Consider the following 13574-nt stretch of genomic DNA (forward strand, 5'->3'; position numbering starts at 1 on the left):
ATTCATAGATAAAAGAAGATTTGGTATATGTATATATGATAGAATATTAGTCATAAAAAAGAATGAAACCTAATTGCAACAAAATGGCTAGACCTAGAGGGTCTAATACTATGTGAAATAAGTCATTCAGAGAAAAACAAATACCATATGATGTAGAATCTAGAAACAAACAAAACAATGAACAAATAAACAAAAAGAGACTAAAAAAACCCCTAGATTTTAAATACAGAGAACGAGCTGGTAGTTGCCAGAGGGGAGGTAGGTAGCAGGACGGGTAAAATACTTAAAGGGTATTAAGAGTACACTTATCTTGATGAGCACTGAGAAATGTATAGAATTGTCGAATGACAATTGTATATTGTATATTGTATATTGTATACCTGAAACTATTATAACACTGTAGCTTATTACATTTCCATAAAAAATAGCAAATTTTATTTCCTGATAAATGTAGATATGATTATAATTAACAAAATGCAAATTTAGTTAAGAGCAAAAAAAATCATACAATCAACAGAATGAAAAGGCAATGTACAGAATGAGAGAAAAATATTTGAAAACTATGTATCAAATGAAAGGTTAATACCAAAATATGTAAAGAATGAGTACAATTCAATAACAATGCAACAAAAATAGCCAAACGCTCTGATTAAAATGTAGGCAAAAGAATTAAATAAATTTAATAAATAAACATTTTTCCAAAGAATAAGTTCATGGCCAATAAGTACATTAAAAAGTGTTCAACACTACTAATCATCAGGGAAATGCAAATCAAAACCACAATGAAACGTTCCCTCATACCTGTGAGAAGACAAGACATATCAAGTGTTTGGGAGAATGTGGATAAAAAGGAGTTCCTGAACTCTGTTGGTGGGACTTTAAACTGGTCAGCCACTTTACAGAACAGCGTGGGAATTCCTCAGGAAGTTAAAAATAGTGCTAAAACCATAATGAAAAAAACAATATAGCAGTTCCTAAAAAATTTAAAATAGAACTACCATTAAGTCAGCAATCCCACTTCCATAGCCTAAGGAATGAAATCACCACTTAAAGAGATATCTGACCCTGCCATGTTAATTGCAACATTACTCACAAAAACAAAAATATGGATACTATTTGTCTATGAATAAATGGATAAAGAAAATGTGATATAATTATATTATTATATAATCTATATAATATGTAATTATTACAATATACTTATGCATATATATGTATAGTTAATATTATTATNAGGACAAATATGATAACTCATAGTAACAGAGAGTCAACTGGTGATTGCTGGAGAAGTAGGGAAACGTGGTCAAAAGGTAGAAACTTCCAGTTATAAGATGAATAAGTTCTGGTTGTCTATTGTAGATTTTTATATATTTTTATATATAATAACTATTGTATTACTTAGAAGTCACTGAAAGTAAATCCTAAAAGTTCTCATCTCATACACACGCACGTGCGCGCACACACACACACAAGTATCTATGGAAGGTGAGGTATGTGTTAATTAACTTTATTGCAGTTATCATTTCACCATATTCATGTATATAAATCAAAACTTTGTAGCTCTAGCTTACACAATATTACATCAATTATATGTCAATAAAGCTGGGGGTAAATATGCTAAGAAACAACCTAACTCATGTAATATCCTATGAAGTAAATATAACTTAATTGTCCCAAAGGTATATTTTTGACTGAAAAAATTATGGTACATATTTTGGATATTACAAAACAGCTTGAAAAATAGTAGAATGCAAAACAAACTATATTTTAGGTGGCTAAATTACACAAAAACCAATGCAATAGCTGCAATTTTGTGATAAATATTTTTAATTAAATTTTTCAATTGTTTACAAATAATTTATTGGAAAACAATGGGAGATTAAAGACACATACTGGGAAATTTACTTTGTGATTATGAAAGTTTTTTGTGAATGACAATTATTAGAGACGAAACTGTTTTAAGTATTTCTCTTTCAGCATTCAGTTGCCCAGTCATTTTATTCACATTCTTTAAGGATATTCCAAAATTTCTGACATAAACTCCAGCAATGACACCATTTGCCAAAGGTTGACACATCATGGGAAAGGGTGGTGCAGTTTACAACTGTAGCCATGTTAAAATTAATAAATTTGTTTTATGCCAATTCCAATAAGCCAAGTGAAAGATATAATCAAGGCCAAAGAACTAGTGAAATTGTAGAAAACAATGTTTTGCTATTTTGTAATTAAATTATTTTTGTATTCTTTCATAGATAGTCAGGTGTGGCCACAAAAGGGGAGAGAGGAGAGGCACAGGAAAACAAAATTTATTATAAACATAGGTTCTAAAGAGACAGAATCATCGCATCCCAATGAGGAAGCCACATAGGAGGAGCACCACAGAAGGAGGCTCAACTAAGAAGGTGGCAAGATAAAAGAGAAGGCAAGAACTGGTTTAAAGTCCCTTTATTGGAGTCAGAGTGGGGTACACAAGTAAAAGGCATGAAGGGATTTTATTGTATTAGAATGTCACTAGAGCATATTCAAGGGAGGACAAGAAAGGGATGTGTGGCAGGGTCTTGTCATACTGGTGCATCTGGATGCCTGGGCAAGGTAGTCAACAGTCTGTGAGACTGTTGAAGAAACAGGCAAATATGAAGTTTTAAAGTTTACAATGCAAATTATCTTTTTGTTCCAATGGATAGCAATGAGGTTGTCATTGGAGCTCACTGTAACACAAGGAAACAATATAAAATCTAGAATCATTGGTAGGATTGGAGATGTGCCCTAAAGTCACAATAAGATTGTATCAAAAAGGTTCTATAAGGTTGAAACTTGCAGAAAGGTTAGAGCTTATTTGTCAGGGAACTCTTTCTCCCTTATCAGCTATTGATTTTTTTCAGATCTCACTAATACATACACTGGCTCTCTGCAGAAGCTTGGACTTAAGGTCAACTGATATGGTTCCAGACTAAACTTTGCAGTCAACAGCTGCACAAATGAGCCAAGAAGTGTCTGACAGTTAATTCTGCTTTATTATAATGTTAAAGCCTCTACCCTAGGAGGAGCACAAGCTCCATTAACATAACATACAATGCATATATAGGCAAGTATTCTAACTACACCTACACAAGCTTATGCTTGCCTTTACCTGCCATGACAAAGCCCTCCTTTTGGAATAGTCATCCTAAACTACAAATAAAAGGAGTCCTTGCACCATTGCTCAGGCTTTCAAAATTATCCCTAGTCATTTTCTTTTTTGTGCAAATAAGGATTACTTTGTGGTACAACACCACCTAGTGTAGTATCTATTGGTAACCCACCAAGGAGGAGACTCAACATTAGTCTAATTACAAATTTTGGCATCCCAGATGGGATTCTCATTCTTCCGAGGTTCTTCCCTCTAGTTACCTGGTTTCCAATGAACAAAACAGTGGGCAATGCTCACACTGGACTAATCTCTTCAAGCTATCAGGGCCAGGAGCAGATTCCTTGGTGGGGGCTCTCCCTTCTTGGCATTTGTGCTGCCTGATTGGCATTGCTGTCCCATCAGGAGACTCAGTGTGGCCACTTGGGGAGCCTTTTGCTCAGAGGGTAAATGATGCCAATCCCACAGCACAGGTATAGGATTTTTTTTTCAGTGAGTTGTCTCACAAAGCCTGGGCCAGTTGGCAAACCAATCAGGAACAGATTCCCTTCAGTAAACAGTCTGGTGGATTAGACACTAATTGGAGCTGAGTCTAGAGATCCCTAGGTGATGAACGATCACATAACCCAGCCATTCAGAAACCCAGATGCTTCCACCTAATAGAATGATCTAAGAGAGGCATGTTTAGGCTCTGGGAGATTGAGAGAAACCTCCATCCAACCTCATTCTTTGGTCTGTTTTGGGGGGGGATCTCTGATGCTGTTGTTCCCTGTTTAAATCACCCTGGCTGCTTGGTCTTTGTGCAGCATCTTCTTCTTTTACAACCCCGGTTAGAGGAGGTCAAGGGAAATGTTGGGTGGGGGGAAGGCCCCTTTTAGTAAATATTCTGGGGGATTACATGCTTATTGGAGTACAATCTAGAAGTCCTTAGGTGAAGGAGGTGGCAGAGACCTGGGTCACTGAAAGCAATCACCGGCAGCAAGTAAGAGCTCTATTTAATTGGTTAAAAGACAAGGGCTTGTAAAAATTGGCATTCTAAAACTCAAGAATTGAAACTAACACGTTTTTCAAGTTCATGTGTATGGGAAAATCTTTGATAAATTAAAGTTTAAGCTTGTTTAATTAAACAGATATGTATTTTGGAGTTATCATCAAATAGAGATACTCAAATTTTATTCTACCTACGTGTATTAAATTCATGTTGTATCTGTTGTAATTGGTCAGCAAAACTGAATTAAAATGATGATTGGAAATTTTTGAGTCTCATGAAGTTTTCATAGATAATTTATTGTTTAGAACAAGTAGACAAAATAAAATAGGTTTGTGGGGAAACTTTTAAATTGCTTCCAAAATTTCTGACAACTTAAAACTTTGAAGTTTTGCTAGGTTTAAATGATAAATTGGGTTAAATGCATTGGCTATCTAAGTCTTTTCCAAAAAAAGATAAAATATTAAAACATTGATTATTATTTATAGGCTTAACACTTTAGTCTTGTTGCAGAGAAACTAAAGATAAATTTGGGTCTGTTAGTAAATATATTTTATGCTATATTAAAAGGTTGTACAATCGGGGTGCCTGGGTGGCTTAGTCAGTGAAGCATCGGCTCTTGGTTTCTGCTGGGGTCATGATCTCACGGTTTGTGAGACTGAGCCCCAGGTAGGGCTCTCCACTTTGGGATTCTCTCTCTCCCTTGCCCTCTGCCCCTCCCCCACTGCGTGTTTTCTCTCTCTCTCTCCCCCTCTCAAAATAGATAAATAAACATTTTTTAAAAGGTCATACTATGGTGTGGGTAATAAATTTAAGAATTCTCTGAACTTGCACCAATGGGTTAACAAGACTTAGAGTGGAAAGCAGCCACAGGGTGAAAGTGCCCAGTGTAGAACAAACCACATAGTGGAAAGTTGCTGCCACAGGACAAAAGTGTCTGAGAACAGGTAGAGGTGGAAAGCAGCTGCAGCAGGGTGAAAGCTCCCGGGATTTATCACTGGGTAAAAAAAAGTATAGAGCATAAAGCTGCTATAGGGTAAAAACACCCAGAGCTAATTAGCTAGAAAAATGCCTTGTTAACTCTGAGGTAGCATGTTCTATCTGTCTTAGCCCCTAGAAAAGTTAAGACAAACAGACACAGTGCCTGGTGCCTGCAGTAAATGGTCATCTGGTCGGCTCTGAGATTTTGATTTGTCTTGACCCTAACCCCTATCTGTAGACCTTTGAAATCTCCTTTTTCTCACACACATGAGTTAATGATCACTATTTTATTGTCTCTTTCTGCACATCCCTCATGTATGCAAGCCTTCTGAGCCTAATAAATATGGAGCAAGGACCCTTCCTCAGGGCTCTTGTCTCCTCTCAGACATTAGCCTCTTTTGTATTCAATTCTGCATCCACTCTCTTGCAGGACAAGACTCAAAGTCTGTGACACAATGTTTCTAAAAATTATAAACTGTTTATAAATTTTGTCACTTCCTGGCAGGTGCAGGAACCTCAGGTTATTTTGGAGACCTCAGGAAAAGAAGGAAAAGAGTAATTCACCCAAATCTAGTTATAGGCAAATCTGGTGGTGGATTTGGCTTGGCTTCTGACCTGAAGAAGCTGTTAAAAGTTTAACTAAAAAGTTCCAGCAAAGCAGGATCTATAACTTACATGGTCAATCACTATCTTGCTGTGCTTATATAATAATTTGGCCACGTGTCAAAACTGACTTATTTTACAAATTAAACTTAAAAAAATTTTAATGTTTATTTATTTTTGAGAGACAGAGAGAGACAGAGCATGAGTGGGGGAGGGACATAGAGAGAGAGAGGGAGACACAGAATCCAAAGCAGGCTCCAGGCTCTAAGCTGTCAGCACAGAGCCTGACACAGGGCTCAAACCCACAAGCCATGAGATTACGACCTGAACTGAAGTTGTATGCTTAACTGACTGAGCCACTCAGGCACCCCTACAAACAAATTAATCTTAATTTGGCTATTTTTATGAAAATGAGGATGATCTTAGAGAAAAAAATACAGTTCAATAACACACCTTTGTGGATGCTACATTCTAATTCTGGTTGTCATAGAGTTTGTTATTTACCTACAAAACTGAACTGGTAACTGAATTCTTCTGGTTTCCTTGAATATCTGTTTATGACTCTCCAAACTAAGCTTTCTTAATTTCTTCCATTCCCTTGATCTGGAATAATTGCAAACTAAAACTCCCATCTTTCCTGAAGTCCTGCAAAATGAAGATAGAAAACTTGAGGTAAACGTCAGAGAATTTGCCACAATAGCTTATACATAAATAACTTTTGTGCTTGTTGTTCTGGTAGCCACTCAAAAAGATCACTAGAGACATTTGAACTACAATCCAGAAAAAACGCATCAGATTGTCACTGTCTGCTCCAACTCCATCTGAAGATGCTTCAGGCTCAACATCTAGAAGTTTTCTCACTGGCACACTCAGGACTCAGACACCAGGCTTATAATTTACTCCAAGTATTAACCCAAGGTTTTCTTTGTTTCCATAAAAATCCTTCTTATTAATTACCTGATTTCTTGCACAATATAGGCCTAACTTTCAGAGCCCCCATGCAGCACTGACTCTTGAAATGAGATAACTGCTTAACTAAACTAACTTATTCTCTAAAAAATTTCTAAAAAAACAAATTTTGTCAAAAGGGGAGAATATTAATTTGTAACCACAACACAAGAACTTTTGATAAAAATTATTCCAGATAAGGGACAGATTCTTATAGATGACTCTCAGTTATGTTAAATTAGGTCAGAGTGCTCCATTATACTGAAAACAGCATGATCATACTAAATACTGAACTGTTTTTCTAGATCCCCCTAGAGATTACAGGGAATACTAATATTTGTAGTTATTTGGGTTATATGTAATAATCAAATGTGCTTTCTGAAATGTGCTTTGGTCAGGTAAAATGTTCATGCAAGTCAAATACCAGGGAATATTTCCAACAAGGTTCAAACTCTGAAACTCTGGAATTACACCCAGTTTAGCAGGACACTAGTATTTTACTAATCTTGGATTGATCCCAAATAAAAGTTGTTTCTTTAGGCAGTCTCTAATACTGTTACCATGTGACCCTTGGAAATGGCCTTTTGGGGTTGTGAATTGTAAGCAGAAAAAAAATCCTTAGCTATGCCTCTGTCAAGTTAATCACGCATTCCAGAATTGTTCAGATTTTCTGCCACCATTTGAAGAATATCACACACACAAAAAAATGCACCTGGACAATCTACCTTTAACGTGCAAATATATAACTCCCAATAACTGTAACTACAGTTAGTTTCACCAGATGACATTTTCCGTTTTATAAACTCCATTTGAAAATTTAAAAAGCTTTATCTTCTTGAAAATGGTCAAAAGTACTTTATCAGAGAGAGAAAGGAAGAATCCATTTTTAAAGACAACTTTCATTCAATTCACAAATGGATAATCTGAGATGCTAAATCTGTTACTTTTCTACATTGGTGTATAATGTAGGCCCTCACATTATAATTGTATTTTGTCTATGCATATATCTAAGGAGTGTTCAGACAATAGGCAAAAAACTAGAGTTTACTACTGCAATGAAACTTATAGCTTTTCTAGTTTTTGATTCCAGTAATCTCACAAGAAGACAGCTCATCCTAAAGGGCACAACTTCAAATACACGACTGAACTCAAATTTTAAAAAAAAGAAAACTTGAATGAAGATAGTGCTAAAACCTATGTTAACGTAGATGTTGATGATTCACCCCATATCCCTGAGTTTGAAAGAAAGTTCTAGAAACGTGAATATAGTTTCACCTCAGAGGTTTGCTTCTGTCACTCTTACCTGGGAAAGGCTTCCCTCAGAAATTTCCTGAATCCTGCAAAAACAATAGAGAATTGTGTATGTAGGGGGAGGAGGATTATGCACCTGGGAACAACAGCAACCAAATTGGAGATAGAAGTCAGTGGATAGGATAATTTTGAAACGTGTTCAGTGGAGTGTCTCAGAGTTCCCAGCAGGATTGTCTACTTAGTGAACAACATCACAGTTGTGAATTTTCACACAATGAATTGTTAATACACATTATCTCATTCTGTTTGTGCTTCTCATTCATTTGGGTAAATACCCAGAAGTGAGATTGCTGATATATATGATAATCCAATTTCAAATAGTTTTGAAGAACCACCATAATATTTTCCATAGTGGTTGTACCATTTTGCATTCCCACCAGCAATGCATGAGGGTTCCATAATTTGGTTGCTGTTGATAATGCTGCTATAAACATTGAGGTGCATGTACCTGTATGAATCACTGTTTTTGTATCCTTTGGGTAAATACTTAGTAGTGCAATTGCTGAGTCTTAGGGTAGTTCTTTTTTTTAACTTTTTGAGGAACCTCCATACTGTTCTCTAGAGTGGCTACACTCGTTTTCATTCCCAGCAGCAGTATAAAAGGGTTCCTCTTTCTCCACATCCTCGCCAACACCTGTTGTTTCCTGTGTTGTTAATTTTAGCCATTCTGACAGGTGTGCTGTGTTATCTCATTGTGGTTTTGATTTGTATTTCCCTGATGATTTATGATGTTGAGCATCTTTTCATGTGTCTGTTAGCCATCTGGATGTCCTCTTTGGAAAAATGTTTGTTCATGTCTTCTGCCCATTTCTTAACTGGGTTATGTGCTTTTTGGATGTTGAGTTTGATAAGTCCTTTACAGATTTGGCATACTAACTCTTTATCTGATATGTTGTTTGCAAATATCTTCTCCCATTCTATAGGCTGCCTTTTACTTTTGTTGATTGTTTCCTTTGCTGAACAGAAGCTTTTTATCTTGATGAAGTCCCAATATATTGTTCATGTGTCCTTTTGTTTCCCTTACCTTCAGCAATGTGTCCAGTAAGAAGTTGCTCCAGCCAAGATCAAAGAGGTTGCTGCCTGTGTTCTCTTCTAAGATTTTGATGATTTCTCATCTCACATTTAGGTCTTTCACCCATTTTAGTTTATTTTTGTGTATGGTAAAGTTTCATTCTTCTGCATGTCACTGTCCAGTTTTCCCAACACAATTTGTTGGAGACTTTTTTTTCCCTATGGGATATTCTTTCCTGCTTGTCAAAGATTAGTTGACCACATAGTGGGTTCATTTCTGGATTTTCTATTCTGCTTCATTAGTGTATGTGTCTGGTTTTGTGCCAGTATCATACTGTCTTGATGACTACAGCTTTCTAATATAGCTTGAAATATGGAATCTTGATATTTCCATTTTTGTTTTTGTTTTTCAAGATTGCTTTGTGTTTTTGGGGTCTTTTGTGGTTCTATCCAAATTTGGACTATTTCCTCTAGCTCTGAGAAAAATGGTGATATTTTGATGGAGATTGCATTAAATGTGTAGATTGCTTTGGGTAGCACAGACATTTTAACAATGTTAGTTCTTGCAATCCGTGAGCATGGAATGCTTTCCATTTCTTTCTGTCCTCTTCAATTTCTTTCATAAGTTTTCTTTGGTTGTCAGAGTACAGATCTTTTACCTTTATAGTTAAGTTTATTCCTAGGTATCTTATTGGTTTTGGTGCAATTGCAAAAGGGATCAATTCCTTGATTTATTTTTCTGCTGCTTTATTATTGATGTATAGTAATGCCTCAAATTTCTGCACATTGAATTTATATCCTATGACTTTGCTGAATTTAGGTATTTGTTCTAGCAATTTTTTGGTGGAGTCTTTCAGGTTTCCTGCATAGAGTATCATGCTGTCTATAAGTAGTGAAAGTTTGACTTCTTCCTTGCCAATCTGAATGCCTTTTATTTCATTTTGTTGTCTGATTGTTGAGGCTAAGACTCCTAGTACTAAATTAAATAGTAATTGTGAGAGTGGACATACCTATCATGTTCCTGATTTTAGGGGAAAAACCGAGAGGATGTTATGACCTGTGGGTCGTTCATATATGGCTTTCATGACATTGAATTATGTTACATCTCTCCCTACTTTGTTGAGGGTTTTTATCAAGAGTGGATGCTGTATTTTGTCAAATTCTTTTTCTGCATCTATTGAGAGGATCATATAGGTTATTATCCTTTCTTTTATTAATGTGGTGTATCATGTTGATTGATTTGCAAATATTGAATGAGCCCTGCAGACCAGGAATAAATCCCACTTGATTGTGGTGAATAATTCTTAATGTATTATTGAATTTGATTTGCTAGTATTTTATTGAAAATTTCTGCATCCATGTTCATCAAAGATGTTGGCCTATAATTCTCATTTTTACTGGGGTCTTTGGCTTTGGAATAAAGGTAATGCTGGGGTTCATAGAATGAGTTTGGAAGTTTTCTTTCCATTTCTATTTTTTGGAACAGTTTCAAAAGAATAGATATTATTTCTTCTTTAAATGTTTGGTAGAATTCCCCTGGGGAGCCATTTAGCTCCAGACTCTTGTTTGATGGGAGATTTTTGATTACTGATTCAATTTTTTTATGAGTCTGTTTAAATTTTCTTTTCATTTTATGTTTTTATCTATCTATCGATTGATCGATCTATCTAATATAATTTATTGTCAAATTGGCTTCCATACAACGCCCAAGGCTTATCCCAACAAGTGTCCTCCTCAATGTCCATCACCCACTTTCCCTTTCCTGAAGCCCCATCAACCCCCAATTTGTTCTCTAAGAGTCTCTTATGGTTTGTCTTCCTTAACTTTTTACTCTCATCCTTTCCCCCATGGTCTTTTGTTAGGTTTCTCCTGATCCACATATGAGTGAAAACATATGATATCTGTATTTCTCTGACAGACTTATTTCACTTAGCATAATACCCCCGAGTTCCATCCATGTTGCTGCAAATGACAGAATTTCACTCCTTCTCATTGCCAAATAGTATTCCATTGTATATATATAAACCACATCTTTATCCATTCATCAGTTGATGTACATGTAGGCTCTTTCCATATTTTGGCTATTGTTGAAAGCACTGCTATAAACATTGGGGTAGATGTGCTCTTATGAATCAGCACTCCTGTATCCCATTGGTAAATTCATAGTAGTGCTATTTCTGGGTCATACGGTAGTTCTATTTTTAATTTTTTGAGGAACCTCCACACTGTTTTCCAGAGTGGCTGCACCAGTTTGCTTTCCCCCCAACAGTACAAAAGGGTTTCCATTTCTTCACATCCTCACCAGCATCTTTGGTCTCCTAAGTTGTTACTTTTAGCTACTCTGACCAGTGTGAGGTAGTATCTCAGTGTGGTGTTGATTTGTATTTCCCTGATGAGGAGGATGCTGAGCATCATTTCATGTGTCTGTTGGCCATCTGGATGTCTTCTTTGGAAAAGTGTCTATTCATGTCTTCTGCCATTTGTTCACTGGATTAATTGTTTTTTTGGGTGTGGAGTTTGGTGAGTTCTTTATATATTTTGGATACTAGCCCTTTATCTGATACGTCATTTGCAACTGTCTTTTTTTTTTTTCTTTTCCCATTCCATCAGTTGCCTTTTAGTTTCTTTTATTGTTTCCTTTGCAGTGCAAAAGCTTTTTGTCTTGATGAGGTCCCAATAGTTCATTTTTCCTTTTAATTCCCTTGACTTTGGAAATGTGTCAAGTAAGAATGGATTTATTACAACCAATTTCTCAGAAATACAAACAATTATCAGGGATTATTACGAAAAGTTATATGCCAACAAACTGGATAACCTGGAAGAAATGAACAAGTTTCTAAACACCCACACACTACCAAAACTCAAATGGGAAGGAATAGAAAATTTGAAAAGACCCATAACTCATGAAGAAATTGAATCAGTTATCAAAAATCTCCCAACAGATAAGAGTCTTGGACCAGATGGCTTTCCTGGGGAATTCTACCAGACATTTAAAGGAGTGTTAATACCTATACTTCTCAAACTGTTTCAAAAAATAGAAATTGAAGTAAAACTTCCGGATTCATTTTACAAAGCCAGCATCACTTTGATTCCCAAAACAGACAGAGACCCAGCAAAAAAAGAGAAGTACAGGCCAATATCCCTGATGCATACAAATGCAAAAATCCTCAACAAGATATTTGCTAATCGAATGCAACAGCACATAAAAAGAATTATCCACCAAGATCAAGTGGGATTCATTCCTGGGTTACAGGGCTGGTTCAATACTCGCAAATCAATCAATGTGATATATGACATCAACAAAAGAAAAGATAAAAGCCATATGATCCTGTTGATAGATGCAGAAAAAGCATTTGACAAAATACAACATCGCTTCTTAATAAACTATAATTAAACTATAAACTTAGTTAAGTTTATAGTTGCAAAGTGATTTATACTTCTTTTTTTATAGCATCCTGTTGAAATGATAAAAAGTCAGATCATCTTTTAAAGAAAATGTGACTTTTGATTGATATCAGGCTTTTCAACACAATGTTGGAGACAAGGATGGGGTGGAGTAATGTGTTTAAAGAATTGAAAGGAATGAAAATTTAAGCTTTGAATTATATGCAGCCAAGATCTTTTAAATACAAGGGCAGAGAAATAAGATCTTATCAGAAAATAAGACTGGGGAGCCTGTGTGGCTCAACTGGTTGAGCTTCGGACTTTGCCTCAGGTCATGATCTCAGGGTTTGTGGGTTCTAGCCCTTCGTTGGGCTTGCTGTTGTCAGCATGGAGCCTTCTTTGGATTCTCTGTCCCCACCCTCTCTGTCCCTCCCACTGATGCTCTCTCAGTGAGAGAGCATTTAAAAAAGAAAAAAGAAAAGAAGGCCTCAACAGTTTTATTTTACATAAGTCTGTTGGAAAATATTCCTAGAGGAAATTCTCCAGGAGGAAGAAAAATAAATCTACGAACATGCAGTTGTGGGGACATAAGGATTGATATTAGTGATGTTTACTGTATCATAAAAAAATACATGAAATCGTGGCATATACAAAATAACCCAGAAGCAAAACTTCAGTAATATCCTCTTGAAGTAAGGGCTGTCATTACAGAGAAAGCAAAATAGAGGAGGCAAGAGTATTCTGGATTGCTGAGATAATATTAGTATTGACACATGTAAGAAACTGAGAAGGAAATTAACATAATTAATGATATAAAACCATTATGATATTAAAACTCTCAAATTCTGAATAAAAAGAACATTTGATCCATAATTGGAAGATGCAAAAAGAGAAGAAAAAAGAATAAAGAAAATATGGAAAACAAATCAAAATAACATGGCAGAAATAAATCATAATAAAATAGCAATTAATTTAATCAAGGTAAGATTGTCTGATAAGATTTTAAATATCAAAAAACCCATCAAACAAAACATATTAAAAATAAAGTAATAAAGAAAATATAGAAGGCAGATATGAATACAAAGAAGTCCAAATTTTGATAAAATTTTAATTTGAGGTGAGACTATTATAAAGGAGTATAAATAAACTAACCCATTCCTGGCTTCTGAGTGTGGCATATGTGCCACATACATTTGTTGAGTGTGTGTGTCCCCCCACCCA

This window comes from Crocuta crocuta, unplaced genomic scaffold, assembly GCF_008692635.1.
Source record: "Crocuta crocuta isolate KB4526 unplaced genomic scaffold, BGI_CrCroc_1.0 scaffold99, whole genome shotgun sequence".
NCBI classification, from domain to species: Eukaryota; Metazoa; Chordata; class Mammalia; order Carnivora; family Hyaenidae; genus Crocuta; species Crocuta crocuta.